Here is a 12,426-nt window from a genome sequence, read left to right as displayed (position 1 = left end):
GTAGCAGCACCCGCCTGATCAGCATGACAAGTATGCCCTTCATCTGCAATATAGAAGAACATGAATCCCACAGCACACACTATTTCACAACACTTCTAGTAAGATCAGGGTCACGGGATGAGGAGAGCATACAGCCTCCAGCCGTCCCACACTTCATCATAACGGCTGCATGTGCTTATAAATCCTGTGATCATGATTTTAATCTGACAGAAGATTTTGGTGAATGGTGAGGGCTGCAGGATTTTCCTTTCTTCTGGATTCACCTTTGGAGACCAGGACCTTGGACCTACTGTGAAACTTGTGGTTAGTACTTTGCATTTGGCAGTACCATATATATTTTTTTGCGCTTCTTAAAGGGGTTGTCTCACTTCAGTGTTACTTATCATGTAAAGTTAATACAAGCCACTTACTAATATATTGTTATTATCCTTTTTACTTGCTGGCTGGATACAATTTTCTATCACATTATACACTTTTCCACGGTTACAGCCTACCTGCAATCCATCAGTGGTGGTCGTGCTTGCACAATATAGGAAAAAGCACTAGACTATGTGAGCTCCCGTGGTCCCGGCCAACAGAGAGGCTGACGCTTTATCCTATAGCGTGCAAGCACGACCACCACTGCTGGATTGCAGGGTGGTCTGTAACCATGGGAACGAAAAATGTATCATGTGATGGAAAAATGAATCCAGCCAGTAAAGGAAGCAATATGGGTAATAGCAATACATTAGTAAATGCCTTGTAACTTTCACTACATGATAAATGCCACTTACTGAAGTGAAAGAAAAAACTTTAATTGTGGATTTGCTTAATTGTTGTTAAATATCTTATTTGTCATTTACCTGTTGTCATCGTGTTCTCTGATTATGTTCATTTGTAAGCAGTAGTCAAGGAAGCAACTGATGCCTTCAGCTGTTTGATTCCTTTTCTGCCGAATTTTGATATTAACCGGATCTTTAGCAAAAGAATGAGTGGTCGCTGGACATTGTTAATGGTGTGGTGCAGCTCTTCATCACCTTGTCTTTAGTAGGTTGATAACAGTGTTTCAGGGAACTGACCCGATACCACGAATACTCTAGAATGTATAAGAGCTAAATGTGTGGCATAGATGGTCCCCTATAGAAACAAGTATGGAGTGATGTCAATGTATTATATGGATGGCTGGTAGAGATGAGTGAATCATTCAAAATTCGATTTGGGTTCAATTTGGTCAAACTCGATTTTAATCAAAAGTGCTCCAATTGGCCTGAACATTTATGTCTGACACTCTGAGGACTCCTAGGACTCATATTTTTCCTTTCTAGACTTTTTTTTATTAATTCTCTCTCCCCAAAATTCACCCAAATTGAAGCACCAAAAAGATGGATTCAGATTCAACTAACATTTTTAGAAAGTTTGTATCAACTCCAATTTGTTTAGAATTGAATCACTCATTTCTAATGGCTGGTCATCAGAATGTGTTATCCTTGGTAAAATAAACTGTTGGGACACTGTTTCCTCAACTCCAGTCCTCTGGGTCCACCTACCAGTCATGTTTTCAGGATTTTCTTAGTATTGGGCAGGTGATATAATTAGTGTCAGTTAGGGTTGAGAGAACCCGAACTGTAAAGTTGATCCCGGACCCGAACATTTCACGGGTTCAAGTTCGGTGTTCGGCGATTTAATGGTGCATGTTGAAAAGCTGCAGGGCAGCCAATCAACAAGCGTTTAACTTGTGTGCCCTTAGAAGCCATTACAGCCATGCCTACTAATGGCATGGCTGTGATTGGCCAGTGCAGCATGTGACCCAGCTTCTATATAAGCTGGAGTCACGTAGCACCGCACTTCACTCAGCTGTTACTAGTGTAGAGATAGGATGCTGCTGCTGTGAGGGAGAGAATAGGAAAGAATCTGCAAATCTGATTGTGAAATATAATCAGTAAATACAACTTGGACATTGTGGGTCAAAAAAACACTTTTTTTCGCCCTAAAGTACTTTTTTGGCCTGCACTGCATTTGTTATAGTGAAAGAAAGTCAGTTAAATCCATCTGTTTCACTGTGGGTGAAAAAATCTTATTTTTTTGCAACAAAGTACTTTTACGGCCTGCACTGCAAATCTGTCTGATAGTGAAATATAATCAATAAATCCATCTGTTTTATTGTGGGTGAAAAAATCTTTTTTTTTTTTTGCCAGAAAGTACCTTTGCGGCCTGCACTGCAAATCTGATAGTGAAATATAATCAGTAAATCCATCTTTTTCACTGTTGGCGAAAAAATCATCTTATTTTTGGCAATAAGAAAAGCAATGGAGCGGGGCGCAGCCGTAGCGAAATGCGGCTTGACTTAGGGGGAAGTAAGTGGCGGATAGGGTTAATTATGTTATGAGGGGAGTGTTCCAGTAGGAGAAAGGAAGGGGTGGAGCAGGTTATGGGATGTGAGTTTAGAGGAAATTGGGGTGGGGCTTATTCAGTGAAGGATAGCGTGGGTAGAAGTTGGCACGGCATCATGTCCGCCCTTGAAGTTTTGTTAGAGCAGGTTAGGGCAGCCGCAGCGGATCGGGGGTCACAGTGGGTTCAGGAGACGCTGCAGGCGGTGTTGCAGGGGACCAGCCTGGCTGCAGTCCCTGCTGGTTCTGTGGTGCGGGCTCGGAGGTCGCGGCCTCCGGAGAGATTGAGCCCAGAGTTTATCCCTCAGACCCGGCGGCGCCTTGGGAGCCCCGTTAGGGACCATCCGGTACTGCAGCAGGGAAGCGGTGCCAGCGCTGCTCGCGGCCGTGCGGGGAGGAATCCCGCTCGGCGGTTGGGGCCTGCGGGAGAGGGAAGGGTTAACCCCTCTACTGTCTCCCAGCCGGCGTCTGCAGTCAGGACAGGAGTGGCGGCGGGCCCTGTGCTGGAGTGCCTCAGCAGGGGACGAGCCTTTGACTTACCTCGGTCTCCGGTGGAGGAAGCGAGCCAGCAGCATGTTCGTGGCAGGAGAGTTCAGGCGGCCTTCAATGAGGTAGGCCAGGGCGGCAGTCGGCAGGAGCAGGAAGATCTGGGCACGCTGAGGTCCCCTGGTGGGCGCGGGAGGCAACTGCAGCTTCAGCAAGAGCAAGAGGATTTTGGTGCGCTGAGGCCCTCTAGTGGGCGCTGGAGGGAATTGCAGCGGGGGAGCAGTGAGTGGCAGGTGGCTCCGCCCCCTAAGAGGGCATCTGCGGAGGGTGCTGCGTTTAGAGGACCTGTTCCGGGTGACGGCGCTGCGGCTGTTGGTGCTGTGCGTCCACCGTCCGGGCCGGTCGCACAAGCTGTAGCGGGGAGTGTGTCTGGGGATTCTGTGGCTGTGGCGGTGCCTGCGGTTGCGGTTTCTTCGGTGTCGGTCGCGGCGACCGGTGGTGGTGGTAAGTCGGGTTCGGAGGACGTGGTACGGTTGGCGGATGCGGCTAAGGGGGAAGTGTATGTCTGTTTCGAGAGGCCTTTGGGGGCTCATCTGAAACCAGAGGTGAGGGAGAAGATTTATAGGGACGAATATGTTGAAATTTTTTCGCTTTTGCCCCTAGAGAAGTTTAATTTAGATAGGGTCAAACCGGATGATTGCAAGAAGGAGGAGGAGGAGCGTCGTCGGTCTCGGCTGATACCACGTATGTTCATGAATTGGTTGCAGGCATTTGCAATTCTGGCGAGCGTGGTGGGGGAAAAGGCGCCGGAGCATTGTTCCGCCCTTTTTGGATATATGGACTCTATTGGGGAGGCTTATAGGGTGTATGGTGGGGTGGCGTGGTTGCGTTATGATGAGCAGTTTCGTCAACGCAAGGCTATCCGCCCCAGTATTAGGTGGGATCACAAAGATATCAGCCTCTGGATGCGCCTCATGGCGGCCCAGAAAGTGGGTGGTCAGCCCTTTCGTGGCGCGTCAGGGGGTACGTCAGCGGCAGAGTCGCCCTCTGGCGGGAAGAAAGGGGTCTGCTGGCAGTTTAATGAGGGGTACTGTAAGTTCCTGTCCGACTGCTGTTTTAAGCATGAATGCTCCGGGTGTGGGGGTGCCCAGTTTCTCCCGGTGTTTTAAGAAGGGAAAAGGGAGAGGACAGAATGTTGGGCAGAAGAGGTTCGACACCGGTGAAGGTGGACGCGATGCTTCCCTTCCTAAATGATTACTCCGATAGGGCGGCGGCGGAGTTGTTGCGTCAGGGGTTTGTTGACGGTTTTCGTATTCCGTGCTCTTCGGTTTGGGGGGGCGGTGTGGTTCGGAACCTGGCGTCTGCGCTGGTGAGGCCTGGGGTTGTCAGGGAGAAGATTGAGAAGGAGGTTAATGCAGGGCGGGTCGCAGGTCCGTTTGCTGCCCCGCCGTTGCCGGGGTTGCACATTTCACCATTGGGGTTGGTTCCTAAGAGGGAGCCGAACAAGTTTCGGCTTATTCATCATTTGTCGTACCAGGCTGGGAGTTCGGTGAATGATGGGATTGACCCGGAGTTATGTTCTGTTTCTTACACGTCCTTTGATGCGGCGGTGGTGTGGGTGCGTTGTTTCGGGCAAGGGGCGCTGTTGGCCAAGACAGATATAGAGGCGGCATTTCGTTTACTGCCTATACATCCGGAGAGCTTTTCACTTGTTGGGTTTTGTTTGGGAGGGGCAGTTTTATGTTGATTGCTGTTTGCCGATGGGTTGCGCGATTTCGTGTTCATTGTTTGAGAAGTTCAGTTCATTTTTGGAATGGGTAGTGAACCAGGAGGCTGGTTGGAAGTCGGTGCTGCACTATTTGGATGATTTTTTGTTTGTTGGGCCGGCGGGTTCCCGAGTTTGTTCCGTTTTGTGACATACAATGGAGAGTGTTGCTGGTGTGTTTGGGGTCCCTTTGGCTCCGGACAAGACGGAAGGTCCGGCTACGTCAGTGAAGTTTTTGGGTATCGTTATTGATACGGAGCGCATGGAGTGTCGCTTGCCGGAGGATAAGTTGGCGGATTTGGTTATGGAAGTGTCCGGGTTGCGGGGACTTAGGAAGGTGCAGTTGCACAGGGTCCAGTCGGTCCTGGGTAAGCTGAACTTTGCTTGTCGTATCCTGCCGTATTTTGTGCGGTTGTCGGCGGAGGTTAGGGCAGATCTGGAGATTTGGGAAAAGTTTTTGTCTCTGTTTAATGGACGATCTATGTGGATGGACGAGACGGTTTCTAATGTCAATATGGAGCTCTTTACGGACGCGTCAGGGGCGTGCGGTTATGGGGCATTTTGGCGAGGTCAATGGAGTGCGGGGCCGTGGCCGGATGACTGGTGTAGGGCTGGTTTTCTGACTAATCTGGCCTTGTTGGAATTGTTTCCCATCGTGCTGGCGGTGGAATTGTGGGGTTATTGTTTTCGGAACAAGAGGATTCATTTTTGTTGTGACAACATGGGCGTGGTGCAGGCTATTAATGCCCAATCTGCTAGTTTGCCGCCGGTGATTCGTTTGTTGCGGCATTTGGTGTTGAGGGGTTTGGAGTTGAATGCGTGTTTTGTGGCAGTTCATGTTCCGTGGTATGAGGTTTTGGTGGTAAATGGAAAACTGGGGACCCTGATGGGGTTAATAGCCTTGCAGGGATATAAATCATGCATTTGGGGCCCTTGGGTCGGAGAGTGTGGCCGAGGGTAAAAAAGTGATTTAAAAACGTGGACCGGATGCTCTGATTGCTTTCTAGGATCCCTCGGTGTCTTGGTTAGAATATATGTTAAAAGTATTATGTTTAAAGTGGTTATAATATATGTTAAAAAGTATGGTATTTTATTTATTTATGGTTATTTAATAAATTGCCGCTACGGCCTTTACACCAAGTACGGTTGTTGTGTTTTATTGATCAGGATGGGGGGAAAAAGGGTAGAGGGTAGGAGCCAGAGTTTCTTCCATCCCATGAAGTCAAGTATCTTTGCGGCCTGTACTGCAAATCTGATAGTGAAATATAATCAGTAAATCCATCTGTTTCATTGTGGGTGAAAAAATCATAATTTTTTTTTGCCAGAAAGTACCTTTGCGGCCTGCACTGCAAATCTGATAGTGAAATATAATCAGTAAATACAACTGGGACATTGTGGGTAGGGATGAGCGAACCCGAACTGTATAGTTCGGGTTCGTACCGAATTTTGGGGTGTCCGTGACACGGACCCGAACCCGGACATTTTCGTAAAAGTCTGGGTTCGGGTTCGGTGTTACGTCGCTTTCTTGGCGCTTTTTGAAAGGCTGCAAAGCAGCCAATCAACAAGCGTCATACTACTTGCCCCAAGAGGCCATCACAGCCATGCCTACTATTGGCATGGCTGTGATTGGCCAGAGCACCATGTGACCCAGCCTCTATTTAAGCTGGAGTCACATAGCGCCGCCCGTCACTCTGCTCTGATTAGCGTAGGGAGAGGTTGCAGCTGCGACAGTAGGGCGAGATTAGGCTGATTAACTCCTCCAAAAGACTCCATCCAGTGATCGATCTGCAGCTGTGGATCATTGAGCTGCTGATACTCAATTGCTCACTGTTTTTAGGCTGCCCAGACCGTTTGTCAGTCACTTTTTTCTGGGGTGATCGGCGGCCATTTTGTGTCTTGTGGTGCGCCAGCACAAGCTGCGACCAAGTGCATTTAACCCTCAATGGTGTGGTTGTTTTTTGGCTAAAGCCTACATCAGGGTGAAGCTGTCACACCAAGTGCATTTAACCAGCAATAGTCTGTTTATTTTTTGGCCATATACTACATCAGGGGCAAGCTGCGCCTGTCACCAAGTGCATTTAACCCTCAGTAGTGTGGTTGTTTTTTGGCTAAAGCCTACATCAGGGTGAAGCTGTCACACCAAGTGCATTTAACCAGCAATAGTCTGTTTATTTTTTGGCCATATACTACATCAGGGGCAAGCTGCGCCTGTCACCAAGTGCATTTAACCCTCAATGGTGTGGTTGTTTTTTGGCTAAAGCCTACATCAGGGTGAAGCTGTCACACCAAGTGCATTTAACCAGCAATAGTCTGTTTATTTTTTGGCCATATACTACATCAGGGGCAAGCTGCGCCTGTCACCAAGTGCATTTAACCCTCAATGGTGTGGTTGTTTTTGGGGCTAAATCCTACATCAGGGTGAAGCTGTCACACCAAGTGCATTTAACCAGCAATAGTCTGTTTATTTTTTGGCCATATACTACATCAGGGGCAAGCTGCGCCCGTCACCAAGTGCATTTAACCCTCAGTAGTGTGGTTGGTCAAGCTGTCACACCAAATGCATTTAACCAGCAATAGTCTGTTTATTTTTTGGCCATATACTACGTCAGGGGCAAGCTGCGCCTGTCACCAAGTGCATTTAACCCTCAGTAGTGTGGTTGGTCAAGCTGTCACACCAAGTGCATTTAACCATCAATAGTGTGGTTATTTTTTGGCCATATCCCAGTCTAATTCTGTCAGTAAACGTATACCTGTCACCCAGCGCCTAAATACTAGGCCTCAAGTTTATATCCAGCTAAATCTGTCGTTACTGGTGTGGCTGGTCAAGTTATTTAGTGTCAGTCAAAGCACATTTTTGTTCTGGGTTGATATACAATTCCCAATTTAGCAATTTCCTAATTTAGTGGTTTCTGCTGTATCAGAGCAATTTGAAATCTATCCCTAAAAGGGTATATCATATTAGAGGTGCACATAGGGTCATTCAGAATAACTTCACACACCCGCTACTGTGCATTTCCAAGTCTAATTCTGTTAGAAAACCTATACCTGTCACCCAGCGCCTAAATACTAGGCCTCAAATTTATATCCTGCTAAATCTGTCGTTACTGCTGTACTGTTGTGGCTGGGCAAGTTATTTAGTGTCCGTCAAAGCACAGTTTTTGTTCTGGGTTGAAATACAATTCCAAATTTAGCAATTTCCTAATTTAGTGGTTTCTGCTGTATCAGGCCTACTGTAAATACATCCCTAAAAGGGTATATCAGAATCAAGGTGCTGATAGGGTCATTCTGAATAACTTCACACACACGCTACTGTGCATTTCCAAGTCTAATTCTGTCAGTAAATCTATACCTGTCACCAAGCGCCTAAATACTAGGCCTCAAATTTATGTCCAGCTAAATCTGTCGTTACTGCTGTACTGTTGTGGCTGTTTAAGTTATTTAGTATCCGTCAAAGCACATTTTTTTAATCTGGGTTGAAATACAATTCCCAATTTAGCAATTTCAAAATTTAGTGGTTTCTGCTGTATCAGAGCTATTTGAAATCTATCCCTAAAAGGGTATATCATATTCAAGGTGCACATAGGGTCATTCAGAATAACTTCACACACCCACTACTGTGCATTTCCAAGTCTAATTCTGTCAGTAAACCCATACCTGTCACCCATCGCTAAATACTAGGCCTCAAATTTCTATTCAGCTGAATTTGAATACAATACATTGGGCCAAATAATATTTTTGTTGTTGTGGTGAACAATAACAATGAGGAAAACATCTAGTAAGGGACGCGGACGTGGACATGGTCGTGGTGGTGTTAGTGGACCCTCTGGTGCTGGGAGAGGACGTGGCCATTCTGCAACATCCACACGTCCTAGTGTACCAACTACCTCAGGTCCCAGTAGCCGCCAGAATTTACAGCGATATATGGTGGGGCCCAATGCCATTCTAAGGATGGTAAGGCCTGAGCAGGTACAGGAATTAGTAAATTGGGTGGCCGACAGTGGATCCAGCACGTTCACATTATCTCCCACCCAGTCTTCTGCAGAAAGCGCACAGATGGCGCCTGAAAACCAACCCCATCAGTCTGTCACATCACCCCCATGCATACCAGGGAAACTGTCTCAGCCTCAAGTTATGCAGCAGTCTCTTATGCTATTTGAAGTCTCCGCTGGCAGGGTTTCCCAAGGGCATCCACCTAGCCCTTCCCCAGCGGTGAAAGACATAGAATGCACTGACGCACAACCACTTATGTTTCCTGATGATGAGGACATGGGAATACCACCTCAGCATGTCTCTGATGATGACGAAACACAGGTGCCAACTGCTGCGTCTTTCTGCAGTGTGCAGACTGAACAGGAGGTCAGGGATCAAGACAGAGTGGAAGACAATGCAGGGGACGATGAGGTCCTAGACCCCACATGGAATGAAGGTCGTGCCACTGACTTTCACAGTTCGGAGGAAGAGGCAGTGGTGAGACCGAGCCAACAGCGTAGCAAAAGAGGGAGCAGTGGGCAAAAGCAGAACACCCGCCGCCAAGAGACTCCGCCTGCTACTGACCGCCGCCATCTTGGACCGAGCACCCCAAAGGTAGCTTCAAGGAGTTCCCTGGTATGGCACTTCTTCAAACAATGTGCTGACGACAAGACCCGAGTGGTTTGCACGCTGTGCCATCAGAGCCTGAAGCGAGGCATTAACGTTCTGAACCTTAGCACAACCTGCATGACCAGGCACCTGCATGCAAAGCATGAACTGCAGTGGAGTAAACACCTTAAAAACAAGGAAGTCACTCAGGCTCCCCCTGCTACCTCTTCTGCTGCTGCCGCCTCGGCCTCTTCTGCTGCTGCCGCCTCGGCCTCTTCCTCCGCCTCTGGAGAAACGTTGGCACCTCCCGCCCAGCAAACAGGGGATGTACCACCAACACCACCTCCGTCACCAAGCGTCTCAACCATGTCACACGGCAGCGTTCAGCTCTCCATCTCACAAACATTTGAGAGAAAGCGTAAATTCCCACCTAGCCACCCTCGATCCCTGGCCCTGAATGCCAGCATTTCCAAACTACTGGCCTATGAAATGCTGTCATTTAGGCTGGTGGACACAGACAGCTTCAAACAGCTCATGTCGCTTGCTGTCCCACAGTATGTTGTTCCCAGCCGCCACTACTTCTCCAAGAGAGCCGTGCCTTCCCTGCACAACCAAGTATCCGATAAAATCAAGTGTGCACTGCGCAACGCCATCTGTAGCAAGGTCCACCTAACCACAGATACGTGGACCAGTAAGCACGGCCAGGGACGCTATATCTCCCTAACTGCACACTGGGTAAATGTAGTGGCAGCTGGGCCCCAGGCGGAGAGCTGTTTGGCGCACGTCCTTCCGCCGCCAAGGATCGCAGGGCAACATTCTTTGCCTCCTGTTGCCACCTCCTCCTTCTCGGCTTCCTCCTCCACCTGCTCATCCAGTCAGCCACACACCTTCACCACCAACTTCAGCACAGCCCGGGGTAAATGTCAGCAGGCCATTCTGAAACTCATATGTTTGGGGGACAGGCCCCACACCGCACAGGAGTTGTGGCAGGGTATAGAACAACAGACCGACGAGTGGTTGCTGCCGGTGAGCCTCAAGCCCGGCCTGGTGGTGTGCAATAATGGGCGAAATCTCGTTGCAGCTCTGGGACTAGCCGGTTTGACGCACATCCCTTGCCTGGCGCATGTGCTGAATTTGGTGGTGCAGAAGTTCATTCACAACTAGAGTTGAGCGAACACCTGGATGTTCGGGTTCGAGAAGTTCGGCCGAACATCCCGGAAATGTTCGGGTTCGGGATCCGAACCCGACCCGAACTTCGTCCCGAACCCGAACCCCATTGAAGTCAATGGGGACCCGAACTTTTCGGCACTAAAAAGGCTGTAAAACAGCCCAGGAAAGAGCTAGAGGGCTGCAAAAGGCAGCAACATGTAGGTAAATCCCCTGCAAACAAATGTGGATAGGGAAATGAATTAAAATAAAAATTAAATAAATAAAAATTAACCAAAATCAATTGGAGAGAGGTCCCATAGCAGAGAATCTGGCTTCACGTCACCCACCACTGTAAGAGTCCATTTTCATAAATTTAGGCCCAGCACCCAGGCAGAGGAGAGAGGTCCCGTAACAGAGAATCTGGCTTCATGTCAGCAGAGAATTAGTCTGCATGTCATAGCAGAGAATGAGGCTTCACGTCAGCCACCACTGCAACAGTCCATTGGCATATATTTAGGCCCAGCACCCAGGCAGAGGAGGGAGGTCCCGTAACAGAGAATCTGGCTTCATGTCAGCAGAGAATCAGTCTGCATGTCATAGCAGAGAATGAGGCTTCACGTCAGCCACCACTGCAACAGTCCATTGGCATATATTTAGGCCCAGCACCCAGGCAGAGGAGGGAGGTCCCGTAACAGAGAATCTGTCTTCATGTCAGCAGAGAATCAGTCTGCATGTCATAGCAGAGAATGAGGCTTCACGTCAGCCACCACTGCAACAGTCCATTGGCATATATTTAGGCCCAGCACACACACAGGCAGAGGAGGGAGGTCCCGTAACAGAGAATCTGGCTTCATGTCAGCAGAGAATCAGTCTGCATGTCATAGCAGAGAATGAGGCTTCACGTCAGCCACCACTGCAACAGTCCATTGGCATATATTTAGGCCCAGCACACACACAGGCAGAGGAGAGAGGTCCCGTAACAGAGAATCTGGCTTCATGTCAGCAGAGAATCAGTCTGCATGTCATAGCAGAGAATGAGGCTTCACGTCAGCCACCACTGCAACAGTCCATTGGCATATATTTAGGCCCAGCACCCAGGCAGAGGAGAGAGGTCCCGTAACAGAGAATCTGTCTTCATGTCAGCAGAGAATTAGTCTGCATGTCATAGCAGAGAATGAGGCTTCACGTCAGCCACCACTGCAACAGTCCATTGGCATATATTTAGGCCCAGCACACACACAGGCAGAGGAGAGAGGTCCCGTAACAGAGAATCTGGCTTCATGTCAGCAGAGAATCAGTCTGCATGTCATAGCAGAGAATGAGGCTTCACGTCAGCCACCACTGCAACAGTCCATTGGCATATATTTAGGCCCAGCACACACACAGGCAGAGGAGAGAGGTCCCGTAACAGAGAATCTGGCTTCATGTCAGCAGAGAATCAGTCTGCATGTCATAGCAGAGAATGAGGCTTCACGTCAGCCACCACTGCAACAGTCCATTGGCATATATTTAGGCCCAGCACCCAGGCAGAGGAGGGAGGTCCCGTAACAGAGAATCTGTCTTCATGTCAGCAGAGAATCAGTCTGCATGTCATAGCAGAGAATCAGGCTTCACATCAGCCACCACTGCAACAGTCCATTGGCATATATTTAGGCCCAGCACCCAGGCAGAGGAGAGAGGTCCCGTAACAGAGAATCTGGCTTCATGTCAGCAGAGAATCAGTCTGCATGTCATAGCAGAGAATGAGGCTTCACATCAGCCACCACTGCAACAGTCCATTGGCATATATTTAGGCCCAGCACCCAGGCAGAGGAGGGAGGTCCCGTAACAGAGAATCTGTCTTCATGTCAGCAGAGAATTAGTCTGCATGTCATAGCAGAGAATGAGGCTTCACGTCAGCCACCACTGCAACAGTCCATTGGCATATATTTAGGCCCAGCACACACACAGGCAGAGGAGAGAGGTCCCGTAACAGACAATCTGGCTTCATGTCAGCAGAGAATCAGTCTGCAAGTCATAGCAGAGAATGAGGCTTCACGTCAGCCACCACTGCAACAGTCCATTGGCATATATTTAGGCCCA

General features: G+C 48.7%; 1 protein-coding gene across 1 annotated transcript in view; it reads left to right on the top strand.

Annotated features, from left to right (window-relative positions):
• Window positions 1-216: 216 nt before the first annotated feature.
• LOC122929259 (chromaffin granule amine transporter-like) overlaps window positions 217-12,426 on the top strand; it is a 325,489-nt gene continuing 313,279 nt past the window's right edge. The window contains exon 1 of the mRNA XM_044282775.1: window positions 217-303. The gene's annotated coding sequence lies outside the window, so the exon portion shown is untranslated. The remainder of the gene's footprint in view (window positions 304-12,426) is intronic.

This window comes from Bufo gargarizans, chromosome 2 (assembly GCF_014858855.1).
Source record: "Bufo gargarizans isolate SCDJY-AF-19 chromosome 2, ASM1485885v1, whole genome shotgun sequence".
Lineage (NCBI taxonomy): Eukaryota > Metazoa > Chordata > Amphibia > Anura > Bufonidae > Bufo > Bufo gargarizans.
This window is presented reverse-complemented; position numbering and strand designations above follow the sequence as displayed.